General features: G+C 43.2%; 1 protein-coding gene across 1 annotated transcript in view; it reads left to right on the top strand.

Annotated features, from left to right (window-relative positions):
• Positions 1-13,543, top strand: part of JAZF1 (JAZF zinc finger 1) — a 344,775-nt gene that overhangs the window by 183,813 nt on the left and 147,419 nt on the right. The window lies entirely within an intron of this gene.

The following is a 13,543-nucleotide window of genomic DNA, read 5'->3' as shown; positions in this document are numbered from 1 at the left end:
TAATTTTGTTATAAAATATGTTCATTTATGGAAGTGATATAATAAAACTGCCTTTTAAAAAGTAGAGAAAAGTCCGGTGGGCAGTTTAATTTGAGAGCACTGTACTGAATAGGAATCCTTGTAAAGCAAGCAAGTTATTTGTACTCCTTGAATGCAGCGTGTACAGCCACACAGTACGCACTTTGAAGTTAGACCGTCTGGATTTAAGGCCTTATCTCCTGGTTGTGGGATTTGGGCCTTTTCTGAGCCTCCTGTGTTCCTTTGGGAAGAGAGATGGGGCAGGAGATGTCTCCCTTGCAGGGTTTTTCCTGAGGACTGCACCCAGAAAGCACCTCTTCTCTACTGACACTGAGCAGGCACTCAGCGGCAGTAGTAATATCCTTATTATCAGTTATTATTGCTGTCTGAGAACCACTGATTGCTTACGAATGTAGTCCCACAACGTAAGCACTGACTGCTTTCAGACCTGACCACCTGAAGTAATAGTATTTAGTAGTAGCTGAGTTTATTAAGTATTTACCATGTACCGGCCCTGTGATCTGTGCTGTATATGGCTTCACTATCTTAATCCTCTGAACCTCACATTGTGTAGGGAAGATGGTGAGTCACAGCTCCTATCAGAAAACTCAGGCGTGGGATGAGAAACTTGCTTAAGTCACACAGTTAGAACATAGCAGACCATGCCAGCAACTACCGTATTATGTGGCTTTCTAAAGAAATAAAAGGCTTATTTTAAAATAAAAAGGGCAACAGAAAGTCCAGAGTTGCTTCCCAGAAGCCTTTCCATAGAAGCCAAGATTGTCAGGAGCCATCTGCCAGGTGCCAGATAACTAAGAAGGTCCAGGGACTTCCCAGACGTCCAAATTCACATCATCAGCGAGATCAGTCTGAGTTACAGCTCAGCATGCACCCCTCTCATTAGCGAGCGGAATGAGCGCAGAGGCCGCACAGACTCAGGAGCAGTAAATCGCCAACTAGTACATAACCTCTGTGGCCCAGGAGCCGAAGGCTGTGTTCCTGGCTGCCTCCTGGGCATGGGGACAGCGTGCCCGATCTTGCCGGCCAGGTGGAGCTTCTTGGATCAGACATCGCCCGGAGTGAGCTATGCCCGGCGTGCACTCAGGTTTGATGACTCTTAGGAAGAGCCATCCCGTCACTCTGTGCGACAATCTTTTTGTTCCTGTGGCTTTTTTTTTTTTAAAGCACTGATTTGTCTTCTCTGGGAGATGGGAAATAATAAAGGTGATTTCTCTTGCCAAATACTTGACAAAACTGGCTTCCAAAATACAAAACTAATACTTGGATTTGTTACTGTGGTGAATAATAACAGGACAGGAAAACCACACTGGTTCAGGCCAGTCTGACTTACAGAAAATTCTGAACCACGGAATAACTCAAGTGATACAGCCTTAGTAATTTTAGTCATGTAACCGTGAGGAAAATCAATGACCAAAATCTAAATAGTTCACAGTCATAGGTCTTATCATATCACTCTTACTGAATAGATGAAACTGCTGAGTTGTCTGCATAATTACCAAGTTTAATATTTTTAATATAGAAAGTGAAGAGGGGAGAATAACCCTATGTTCCAAGTGAAGTTTGAATTAAGATTCCACTGGAAACTGAACTTGTTCATAAACCTTTTAAATCATTTTTAATGATTGATTTCCAGTTTCACAATTCCCTTTTTAGTTTGGAGAAACATGCAAGCTGTTTGTTTTAATAACTTTCCTAAGCAGTTCTCTGTCCCCTTTCTGGTTTTCAAGCTGCCTTAGAATGTGTAGTAGTAATTTCCAAACTCAGTTGTGTTTTGAAATCTTTGAGGATGGATGGGTCCTGGGCATCAGAATATTTTTAACATTACTGGATGAAACTAACTTGCACTTTCCGGTACAGAAATGGCTGAAACCACTGGAGATAGACCCGCAGATACTTAGGCATCAGGCCTTAGGCTTCTAGAATGGTGTTTCTTCTCGGTGTGGGAAGACCTATTCCAGCAGGCACCCCAGGCTCCTCTCTCTTGGTTATCCCTGCCATTTCTCTAACCTCCTTCCAAGTGCATAAATCACAAAACATGCCAGCAGTGATTCCTATTTGCTAACAAAAAAGTGGATATTTTTGTACTTGATCATTCTTAGGCCAGTATAAGTTACGTCCTCTGGAGTCTAGTCCACTTGAGAGCTGGGACATTTATTTGTTGGGGGCAGGTAGTGGGACCTTCAATGCCTTGTACCTAATACTTAATGTGTGTACTTGACACTCTCTAAATATGGTTTCTTGTTGATTATTTTCATCTTGATGATTTTGTAACATTGAAAATACTTTAAATTGAGTTTTCTCCCCGAGTTTGCTTCCTTATCAACTTGTTTCCTCTAGAGTCCAAGCTTATCCTAAATTTGTATTTCAGTCACAGGAGAGGGAAGGAGATTTCTTTCAATACACTTAGGAGACATGTCACAGTGTATGCAGGTTTCAGATAAGTGCGATGTGAGACGGCAGAGCTGCCCTTTAACGGGAGAAAAACTTTTTTTGGCAGGGATGGGTTATAGGAAAAGAATAGGAACAAACGCAAACAGATCTGCATTAATAAATATTCAGATCGAGCCCCACTCCCGTGTCAGTGTTTGTAGGTGGTGTTATTACGCATGGTATTGGGTGATGGAAGTTGTGCGCACTCTCATTTTTCACTTTAATTGCCTGCCTGAAAAGATCCTGACAGCTTCAAAGGTTACTGCTGGTCGTATTGTTCATAACTCAGAAGTAATATGCATGTGCAATTTGCTTCATTATTGCCCACTAATAACTAATTCTGGAGAGTCTTAAAGCAACCAGAGGAGCTGTAATTTGACATCCTGGTTCTCTCCTCCTCTTTTCTCCATTTTTAACCATCTCAAATTAGAGTTAACCATAGGGACTGTGGTGATGTGGGTGTGATTGTACTCTGATTTTCTTTTTCTTTCTGTGAGTTTAGTATGATTTTTTTAAAGTCTTTTTTTAATCTAGAAAAACAAGACAAAGCATCAGAATTTTTTGTGTTTTTATGTTCTATGTTTTAGATCAGAATTTCTAGCCCAACAAAATAGAACTAATAGCATTTCGATTATTTTGTTTTTTGGTTAAGATTTAGTTTTTCATGAAAAGCTACCAAATAACAGTGGCTTGCTTAAGTGGAAGAGTCATTTGTTTTTCTCCCTTTAAGGAAGTATGGAGGGGGTCAGTCCAGGAGCAGCGTGAGGCCCTGGTCAGAGATCCAGGCTCCTATTGTGTTGTTCCAGCACGTAAGACTTTTCTTCCCAAGTGCATCTCCTATCCAGAGTATGCATAGGAGGTCTAGTCATTCATTTTCCCCATCAGCCTGAAGGAAAGCCACCACAAAGAAAGGCACCTGCTTCTCAGGAGGCTTCCTGAAGCTTTATGTCCTATTGACCAAGACTTAGTCACGTGGGTGCACCTGGCTCAAGGTCTGCTGGGAAGCATGGGGATTGTTGTTGCTGTTTGTTGTTTTTTTTTGAGACACAGTTTCACTCTGTTGCCCAGACTAGAGTGCGGTGGCTTCAGTCTACCTCACAGCAACCTCAAACTCCTAGGCTTCAGCAGTCCTCCTGCCTGAGCCTCCTAAGTAGCTGGGACTTTAGGTGCCCACCACAACAATTGGCTAATTTTTTCTATTTTTTCATAGAAACAGGGTCTTACTCTAGTTCAGGTTGGTCTCAAACTCCTGAGCTTAAAGGATCCTCCCACCTCTGTCTCACAGAGGACTAGGTTTACAGGCGTGAACCACTGTACCCAGCCTGGAGGCATGGTCTTTATGCAAGGCAGCCATCATGTTCCTAAGTGTTATGGACAATAAAAGGGAAAATGAGTATTGGACCATAGCCAGCAAACCCTGGCACATTTAGGTTGAGTGATGAGTTCCTATATTTTCTATGCATACCAGATAAAATGGGGATAAAATGGAGATAATCCTCAGCAGAGCAGACTTCAGTTTTAAAACACTTCACGGACCAAAGAGCTGAGCAATAGCTACACCTAACACCTTGCTAATTTAATCTTCAGTTCAACCCCAGTGTGAAAGTACTGTCCATAACAACATTTGCCACTGAGAAAAACTGAAGCTTAGAGAAGTTACAAAGCTGGTATTGAACCCAGGCAGTTTGACCTGTGTTGAGTTACACTGTAATCCTAAGCCACACCAAAAAGTGGGGATGAGGTTTCCAAGGAGAGGACGATTATAATAGTGAGCCTTGGAGACCCAGATCACAGATCAGCTAACTCAGGGCCAATTTCAACTCAGTTCTTTTTTCCCCTAGTCTTTTGTACTCCCTTGTGAAATGAACCATTCACTTGGTTTCAAATGAATTACAACCTTGGCTTTTCTTTATCCTTGCTGGAATTCTAGTGGGCCTAGTAAGTTCTCAGTCAGTAATTGGCTGGGTTATATGATAACCGCGTTTTTAATCAGGGTAGCTGGGGTTTTACTGTATATGATTGTTTGGGTTTGAGGGGCATGCTCTGGTTCCTCTCCCTGTTGGAATGTGTGGTGTTACAGTGGGATTCTTCAGCACTTCGGTTTCTATCTGTGTCACGAGTCCCTTATCTCTCCTTTCTTTGAGGTACAGACTTCTTGGTTCTGCAAAACATCTTACCACACATCAGAAACAGATTTCGTTTTCTTATCTACCAAACCCTTTTCACTTTCCAGTTATTTTTTTATTTTTGATAATGAGACACTCTGACCTATAACATAAGAAAATCTTCTATTTTCAGTTCTCTTTTGGCAAATCTGACATTTCTGGTCCCAGCTTTCCCCCCCATCCTCTATACCACCACTTGTTTTTCCTAAAATACAGACCATATCATCTATACCTTCAGTGTCTCTCATTGCCTGAAGAATTAAGTGTAAGCACTTAATATTTCAAGCCTCCTGCCGAGTTCCAACCAAACTGGACTTCTCCATGCTCCCTGTTCATTTCCACTTCTGCTCACCAGCTCAAATAGTTCTCTAAGTCAGATTCACCATTTTTCTCACCCCTTGAAGCTATAGATTTTGTTCAAGGGTCATGGAAATTCTTCTTTCAAGAGGTTTTTCTGATTCCGACAGAGAATCATGTCACGTTTTTAGAGCAGTTAGTGTATGCCTCTATCTTGACACACGTTGTGATCTGTCTTGGATTGTTGTTAACCGTGAAATGTGTTCATCTTTCTTGCTCAGTTGTGAACCGACTCTCTTAAGACGTCCCCTGACCAACACGCACATGGCAAGAATTCAGTATGCCTTTTTTTGAAAAGAATTCCATTTCTTTGGCTCCTTTAAAAAGCCAGAGTTTTGTCCAGCTTCAAACCACTTCGGTGCTATTTTTCTTTTGTTGCTTCCTGGCCTCTTGATTTAGACCACAGAAAACAGCAGCAATTATCACCCAGCAGCAATTCAGGAGCAACAGCTCCATTCTTCATGACACGGGTGTGGCTCTAAGGCGGGGTTTCTCAACCGCGGCACTATTGACATTTTAGGCCACATGATTCTTAGTTGTAGTTGTTGTTCTGTGTGGGTATTGCAGGATGTTTGGTGTCCTCCCTGGCCTCTGCACACTGTATACTGTGGGCAACCTCCCTCCAAGGTGTCTCCAAACACTGCCAGATATCTGTGTGGGGAGAGGATGCCCAAAATTGCCCATGACTTAGAACCACTCTTTTTATATTTATTTCTTTTTTGAGATAGATTCTTCCCTTGCCACCCAGGCTGGAGTGCAGTGGCATCATCATAGCTCACAATAACTTCAAACTCCTGGGCTCAATCAATCCTCCCACCTCAGTCTCCCGAGTACCTGGGACAACAGTTGTGCAACCACAGCACCCACACCCAGCTACTTTTTCTATTTTTTAGTAGAGAACAAGGTTTTGCTCTTACTTATGCTAGTAGTGAACTCTTGGCCTCCGAAACTGCCAGGACTATAGGCGTGAGCCTCCTTGTCTGGCTTCAGAAGCACGCTGCTGAAGTATCTCTGTAACTGATGGATTTTGTCTCTCCATGGTACCCACAGACTGCTCCCTTGTGCTTCTGCTTCACATGTGAAGCCATTTTTAGATTTCCTGCCCTTGCCCATGAATTCTTCCTCCTGCTCACCCCTTTCAAATCCTGGCGTGGTTCCCATCCATCATTAAAACCTTCTTAGATTAACTCTATCTGCCCTCCCTCGTTATTCTGAATTTCGCATCATTCTCTAGCTCTCAGAACATCTGTGCCTGGTAGTATGTGTGTTTTATGACCACATATCCTGGTACAGTCTTGTGTGTGTGTGTTTTCCTCTCCTATCTGTCTGACTCTCCTGGTCAGAACTGTTTCAGTTGGTTGCTTATTTTTGTGCACTTTGTGTTACTCCATCCAGAGCATTCGTTTGTTTATTCAGCGTATAACATAATGGGTGCTGATTATTTACAGAGCGCTGGCTAAGGATTTATGGCCTCTAAGACCTGGTCCCTGTAGGAGCTTGCATTTTAGTGGGGTGATAAAACAGATTTGCAAATATGTAAAGTACAATGCATGGTAGAGGTGCTATATGGGCCAGAGCCTTGGAAGATGAGGAGGATTTCCTCGGGCAAACAGTGTTGGCAGAAGAAGGGGAAGGTCTCCTTTCCATAAAGAGATTATTTCCCTTCCAGCCCTGAGAGAGGAATTTGAGAGCCTCATGTTCCTGCCTTTTCTTTTGTCACTTAGCCTCACTCACCAGCAGTTACCTTCCCTTCCAAATAGCTCCTTACAGACTCTTCGTGGTCAGGGCTGATGTAGAAGCTCCTTGATGCTCTTCCATATCGTGTGCTGCTTGGTTTCATCACCGAGGAAAGCAGGCATTTACGTTCATGTGCGCACACACACACAATTGTAGGATTCAATGGGACAAAGTTTTGGTCTTACTCCACTTGGAAGAAAATTTACTGTTCCTTAGTCTCAGAACCCCGAAGTCTTCGGACCTGCAATATACAAATGTGTGTGCTGGACACTCCACAAGCATGCCTGGCAGCCACAATGGCCTCTGGCAGGTCCCCTCGTCATAGGTTACAAGATGAGAGCTTGGGTGGATATATCACACCCCGTCACCAATGAAGAATGTGTGCTGAGAGTGTCATTTTCATAGGGGAGGGATACACATGTTACGCTCAGGGAAAAGTTCAGCCAGTCATCAGTGGTCCTAGGAGTTCGATGGGATGATAAAGAGGTACAAAGTACCCGAGTCAGAACTGTCTATTTCTAATAACTTTAAGCCACTGGCCTGCCAGAAATGGAGAAGACTGCAACATGCTGTTTGTTTATAAATCAGCCTCCTGGAGCGTTGTCCAAACAGTTCTTGGTTGAATAATGTTTATTCATTCACTTGTGGCAGGAAAGCCCGGGCTACAAATGTGAACATGAATGCTTGTTTTAATAGATGGTGTTATTGTGGTGCACAGCGTCCCTGACTTTTAGATATTTAACTCATAAAGTTTACGGCAACACTTAACTGCATCTGGATTTCACATTGAATTTGGGAAAGCAAGAATCTCACTGAAATTTGCAGTGACTTCCCTGTAATGGAAATTATGGCTTGGGAAAAGTTTCAAATGACGTGTCTGTAAACTAAGGAAAAGTTGATCCATTCAAAGGCTGGTTACGTGCAATTGTAGGATTTTTTTTTTTTTTTTGAAAGGGCCATTGCCAGCAAGGCATATTTATTTCAGCAGCTGAAATAAACTAGCCATGAATTAAAAGTCGATCTTTGTAAATTGTTGGTTCAACGAATCCAGTCTTAAAAGTGGAGAGAAAATTGCAACAGAACTATGCTGGGCTTTAAAGAAAGCTATAAAGATTGTTTATGCGGAGTCCAGTGTTAGGACTGGATGGTAGCAATGAATTGTCTTCAGAGAAATAAGCGGCCTTTTTAGTGATCAGAGTGCTGGCCCTGTAGGACTCGGGATGCAAGGCAGTAGCCTTGGGAGTACTGGGTTTGTGTAAGTAGGATGTGTCACTTAGCCTTCTGGGTCCCTATTTGTTCCTTTGCTTGTGTCTGTCTGCCTTCTTCCTTCCTTCGCTTCCTCTTTTCTGCCCTCCCTATTTGTTTGTTCTGTCATTCATGTTGAAGACTTTTCCTGCACGTTCTAGTGATCATTCCTTGACTGTTCTTAGGCTCATATTTAAAACCAAGGCAATGAAAGGCTGCTAGGAGGCTGTGGATGGAGCTTCTGGACCACGGATGGGCTTAACTGTAAGACAACCATTTAATGAGGGTATCACCACATGTCAGCATCTGGCAGGCTCTTCTCTGCGCCCACTTAAGTGAATCAGAGAATAATCCTTCTGAGTAGCTGCTGGTGTTCTTGGGAGCAGTAGAGCTGGCGTGTTTCCATTTTAACCCTCCCGCCTCCTGTTTCTGCCCTGTACTCTCCCCTTCCCTTTCTCTCTCTACCATGCTTGGTCTCCTCTTTCTGTGTCCCTTGATAATCAGCCTTGTATACAGTCCTGCTCTTTGCAGCCCCTCCTTGCCGTGTACCATCCCCACACTCCTAGTCCAAGGCCTTTGCGGGCTCTGCATGGGTTCAGCGCCTGGCCCTCGGTTTCCTCCCCTGCAGGCACTTGGGGCTGTGGCTTCATCTCTTCTCTCGGTCTCTTTCCATTCCCATATGGCCTTTCTGCCTTACACAACACTGTTGAAATAACTTGTCTCCTGATGTCTCCTCTTCTTTTCTTTCACCCTTGATGAGTTTTTTATTCCTTTATTTCCTCTTTAGTGGGGCCTTGGTGAGGAAAGCAGGGGCCTTTGGTGAATCTGCCACCTTTAACCAGAAGCCTTTGATTTTCTCACCATAAAGTTAATTGGACAGCTGTGCCTTCACCCATTACTTTATCTTCTACAGGCAGGCACTGAGCTGAGTGCTGGGGAGACAAAAGAAGGTGGGACAGGTTCTTCACTTCTGAAGAGTATGGAAGGGGGAGAGGATCTATCCAGGCAGGGTCTGTCCAGTGGCACAGTGTAGTGATAATACCAGGCACAGAGAGAGGAGGAGGGTGTGGCAAAATCCACCTGGAGTGCTGTGGAAGGCTTAACTGAACAAACTCTAAAGTTCTGTGGCCTTTCAAGTTCACCGGGTGTGGGAAGGCTGAGAAGAGGCTGCACCTGTAAGTTAGTACCAAGTGACCCCAAATGAAGGGGTATGTCCAGCTCAGATCTTGGAGATCACACATCTGGCTGGGAGGGGGGGTGTCTGCCTCTCCAGGGTCTTCCAGGGCTGCACATCCACCTGCCTTCCCATGTGTACGCTCAGGCCTCCCCCTGTTGCCATGATAACATAAAGAAGAACCTGATGTTTGGAGGATATAGAATTTGAAGAAGTCGCCAAGGGGAGTGATGCTGTATCTTAGCCTCTGAGCTGCCTTCCAACCTGCAAATATTTCTTGCCCATAGAGGCCCTCTTAGCTTTGTTGAAAGCAACAGTGGCTGGTTGCAACTTTCTTAAATTGTAAATAGTTCTAGGTCTATAAAATCCTGGTAATATCGCCTAGGTAAAGCATAGGCAATGACCAGAAGCTCATTGATCAGCCTCAGTTGACCCAGCAAATAATCCTGATAGAATTTTCATTTAGGCTTGCAGATCACACTACCAAAGGCTGTTTATCAGAATCCAGACGCTGGGTCTCCCTTGGCTTTCCGTGCTGGAGACACTTACGGATTGAACAAGGTGGTGTATGCAGTTTGCCTTTCCTTGGTCATATCACAATTCCAGTTCCTTTGGAGGAGGGTCTGAATGCTGTCCTTTCCTTGTTTCTGCCATCTGCCTTGCTGTTTAGCCACTTGACCAATGGGAGCCAGTGCTGTGACTGTGAGTCCTCTACAGTGTGAGTCTATAAAGCTGTGAGTCTCTAGGACCACAGGAGCTACAGAAAGCTTCCACTACATACCTGTGTCTGGCCGAGTGATTATTATAGAGCTGTGGGTTGAAAATATTACCCTGAGTTAGTAATGATAGATGTGTTGCCATCTACTTTAGAGGATAGTATGTTTTAGAAACCTTGGAGTTAGCTGATAGGTTTTTACTTCTTGAGTATTTTAAAATACATTTTAATGCTTGAATTCCCATAGCCTTGCATCAGCTTGAAATCTTTTTGGCTGTGCAAGGGATGGTCTGAGGCAGAAACAGTTGTAATCTCTGTCTAGGCTCAACTTCCCCTGCTGCAAAAGTTTGAGTTTGTCTTCCTGTCACTTCTTAGTGACACGTAATAAAGTGGTTGAGTGTTGTTACGTGACAGCCATATTATAGAAACGCCTTGCCAAATTGCCAGCTGAAGGAACATTATGTGGCTATCAAAAATTCAAGCGTTTCTGTCCCAGAGACCATTTGTGGAGGGAGATTACATCTCTGGGTAATGTTCCAGTTCCACATTTTTATTGGCACTATAAACAAACAAGCCAGAGCGCTATCTGGAAACTTGCATGCTATGGCCATTTCATTTTATATCACATTCCTTATTGTAGCAACTCATCACATGCAAGGAATTTCTGAATGGTGTAGTTCACGGTGTAAGGAGTGGTACGGCTCACAGTCATATCCAGTAAACAGTGTTCTCTCCAGTTCATCCTGATCATTTTCTTTCAGTCTTCATACTCTCTCCTCATGCCGAGTAGCTCATTAGGCAGTACCTGGGGAAACCCTATTGTAATAGTTGCCTTGTCTCTGAAATCCTTTCCCAGAATTTTTAGCACCAGAGTTACATTTCTGTCAGATGAGAAGAAATGGCGAAGGCAGCTATGATGTGAAGTGTTGAATGTGAAATGTTTTAGAGCACAGTTAAGGTGTTCGCAGCCGTCGCTATCCCTGTTTAACTCCAGGGCTGCCTCTAGCTCCCTGAGCTCCAGCTGAAGTGGGAAGATAAGCAAGGAGGTCTTTATACCCTGGCTCCTCCAAAGCAGACTGCCCACTAATCCACCCCGGCTAAGGCATGCAGGAAGCAGCTGACTGCAAAACTTCTCACAAGAGTGCGCCCTCTGCTGGAGGGATGAAGAAACCTCATCGCTGCAGGCCTGGTACTGTGGCAGTCCGCAAAATTAGACGTTATGAGAAGTCCACTCAACTTTTGATTTGCAAAACTTCCTTTCCAGCGTCTGGTGCAAGAAATTGCTCAGGACTTCAAGACAGATCTGCGCTTCCAGAGCACAGCTATTGGTGCTTTGCAGGAGGCAAGTGAGACCTATCTGGTTGGCCTTTTGGAAGACATCAACCTGTGTGCTATCCTTGCCAAATGTGTAACAATTATGCCAAAAGACATCCAGCTAGCATGCCATATATGTGGAGAATGGGCTTAAGAGTCCACTATGATGGGAAAACATTTCATTATAAAAATAAATTCTCCCTGTTATTGGTAGTTCTGAATGTTAGATTTTATTTTTCCCCCATTGGATCAAAAGATACTTAAGTATATGATGGTGACTGGAAAAATAGGGGACAGAAATCAGGTATTGGCAGTTTTACCATTTTCATTTGTGTGTAAATTTTTAATATAAATGTGGGATGTGCAGCATTAATATGAGTCAAAATGTTCCAGTGAACAAGCGTCAGCAGTTCAACTTTATAACAATTATAAATCTGTTACATTTTTCTAGACAACGATAGTATTTGGATTTTTAAAAAACAAGTAAATTTCTTGTTGATGGCCAATAAAAAAAAAACCAGGCACAGTTAAATCCATTAAATGGTGAGTTGTGATGACCACACTCGAGCCAGGCAGGCAGCAGGTGAGGGAACCGAGGTTCACTTGTGCCCCGCAGCTGCAGCTACTTTTGTGCAGGCCTCTCCTGATTGGTGGGCGCCATGTGCCCAACTTCATTTTAAGAATTCAAAGTTTTTATGGATGTTGTAGATTGCCCAAGGAAACATTTAATCCGAAAAAATGGTTTTAGGCCCGGTGTACTCTGTCTGGAAGTTCCACTGGTTTGTTGATTACCAGAGTCTGCATTCTAGAAAGAGGAGACTCCCACCTGGGGTGCTTCTAGTCTTTTTGTCATGGACAGAGTGGCATTTGAAGTTCCAGAAGTCTATTTTCCACTTATAATTTGAGGGCATGTGAAGATAAGTCTAGTATAGGTTGTGCAAGGTAGTAAAGCAAAGTAAGAAAAACAATTGTAAAACCTTGCTTTGCAAGTAAGAATGCTAAACGTTCTCGATTCTTCCTGAAACAACAAGAGTATAAGATGCACTTTGTGACTGTCAGGGGCCAACAGCGTGTATGTGAACCTCGTAGAAATATAGAATTCCATATAAGGTCCTTCCCTTCTCCAAAGAGATACTAAAGCTTGACCAAGAAAAGAACAATTTAAATGTGTTTATGTATATCTATATACACACCTTAATAAAGGGGGAAAAAATTAAAAAGGTAGCTTGGAGAAGGACTGCTTAAAATATTTAAGAAATTATGTAACTCTGCTTTGTGGGAATACTGCTAGGTTGGGGGTCAGTCACAGGAATAAAGATAAAACCAAAAAGATGTAAAAATGTTTATTGACTTCTTAACCCCCCCACCCCCACCCCATGTACAAATTCTACACTCAGAATGGTGTTCTTTTCTTTCAAAAGTAGGTACCTTATGTTATCATGCCCTGGATAGCTCTTTGAAGGAATGGGATTTTTTTGTTTGTTTTGTATTTTTAAATATGAAATCCTTATTGCAGAAGGAATGGTTTTTAGTGCCTCAATTCAAGCCCCTGTCTCTAATGGGAAGCCCATCAATTATTCTAAGGTGAAACTGTTTTGTAAGCACTTGAGAAATTTTCCTCGAAGACCTTTGTAATCATTACCTTGTTCTTTCACAGTTTTTATCTCCAATCTTGTTTCCTACCTTGTTAAACACCGAGGAAGACCTTGGCAGGACTGGTATGTCAGTGACTGTTTGCACACACGGCCTGCCCGGCGGGCATTGTTCCACTCGCTCCTCTCCAGCAAGTACCTCAGCATGCAGCTATACATTGGGATCACGGCAAATTTAGATGAGTTTGAGTAAGGTTGTGTTTGAAAACTAAGTTGCCCTTTGAAGGGTAGTTTCCTTGTACTTAGAGAACCACTCCTTTTTATCTACAGGCCAGTGAGTGAGGAATAGCCTCAACGGCATATATAATCACCGTAGGAGTGGGAGGAAGTGCCGAGTTACGGCTCTGTTCTCATTTGTGCTGCCAAAGCCTTGAGACCCGACTTGATGGAGCCATTCAGAGAATCTCGGTCTCTTGTTTCAGAATTTGGCTTTCAAAGATCTGCTTTGGCAAAGACCCAGGAAGCAGGATTTCTAAATAGTGTGTCCCTGAAATTCTTGGCATTGGAAAAACGATAAAGAGAACATGAGATTCTTAACTTTTAACACCAGGAATAAAACTGGCATTGCTGTCCAGTTTGAGTCTGGGAGTCGAAAGCATTGTAAATTGATTTTTGCGCTATCATTTTTGCCACCCATGGTCTCTGCCACTGTGCCTGCGCCCTACCCTACCCCCTCACCTGCTAAGGCACTCTGGAATCTTACATCTACCATGTG

Source organism: Otolemur garnettii, unplaced genomic scaffold, assembly GCF_000181295.1.
Source record: "Otolemur garnettii isolate 467f Iridium unplaced genomic scaffold, OtoGar3 scaffold00028, whole genome shotgun sequence".
Classification (NCBI taxonomy): Eukaryota; Metazoa; Chordata; class Mammalia; order Primates; family Galagidae; genus Otolemur; species Otolemur garnettii.
The sequence above is the reverse complement of the archived record's forward strand: the minus strand, read 5'-3'. Positions and strand labels throughout refer to the sequence as shown.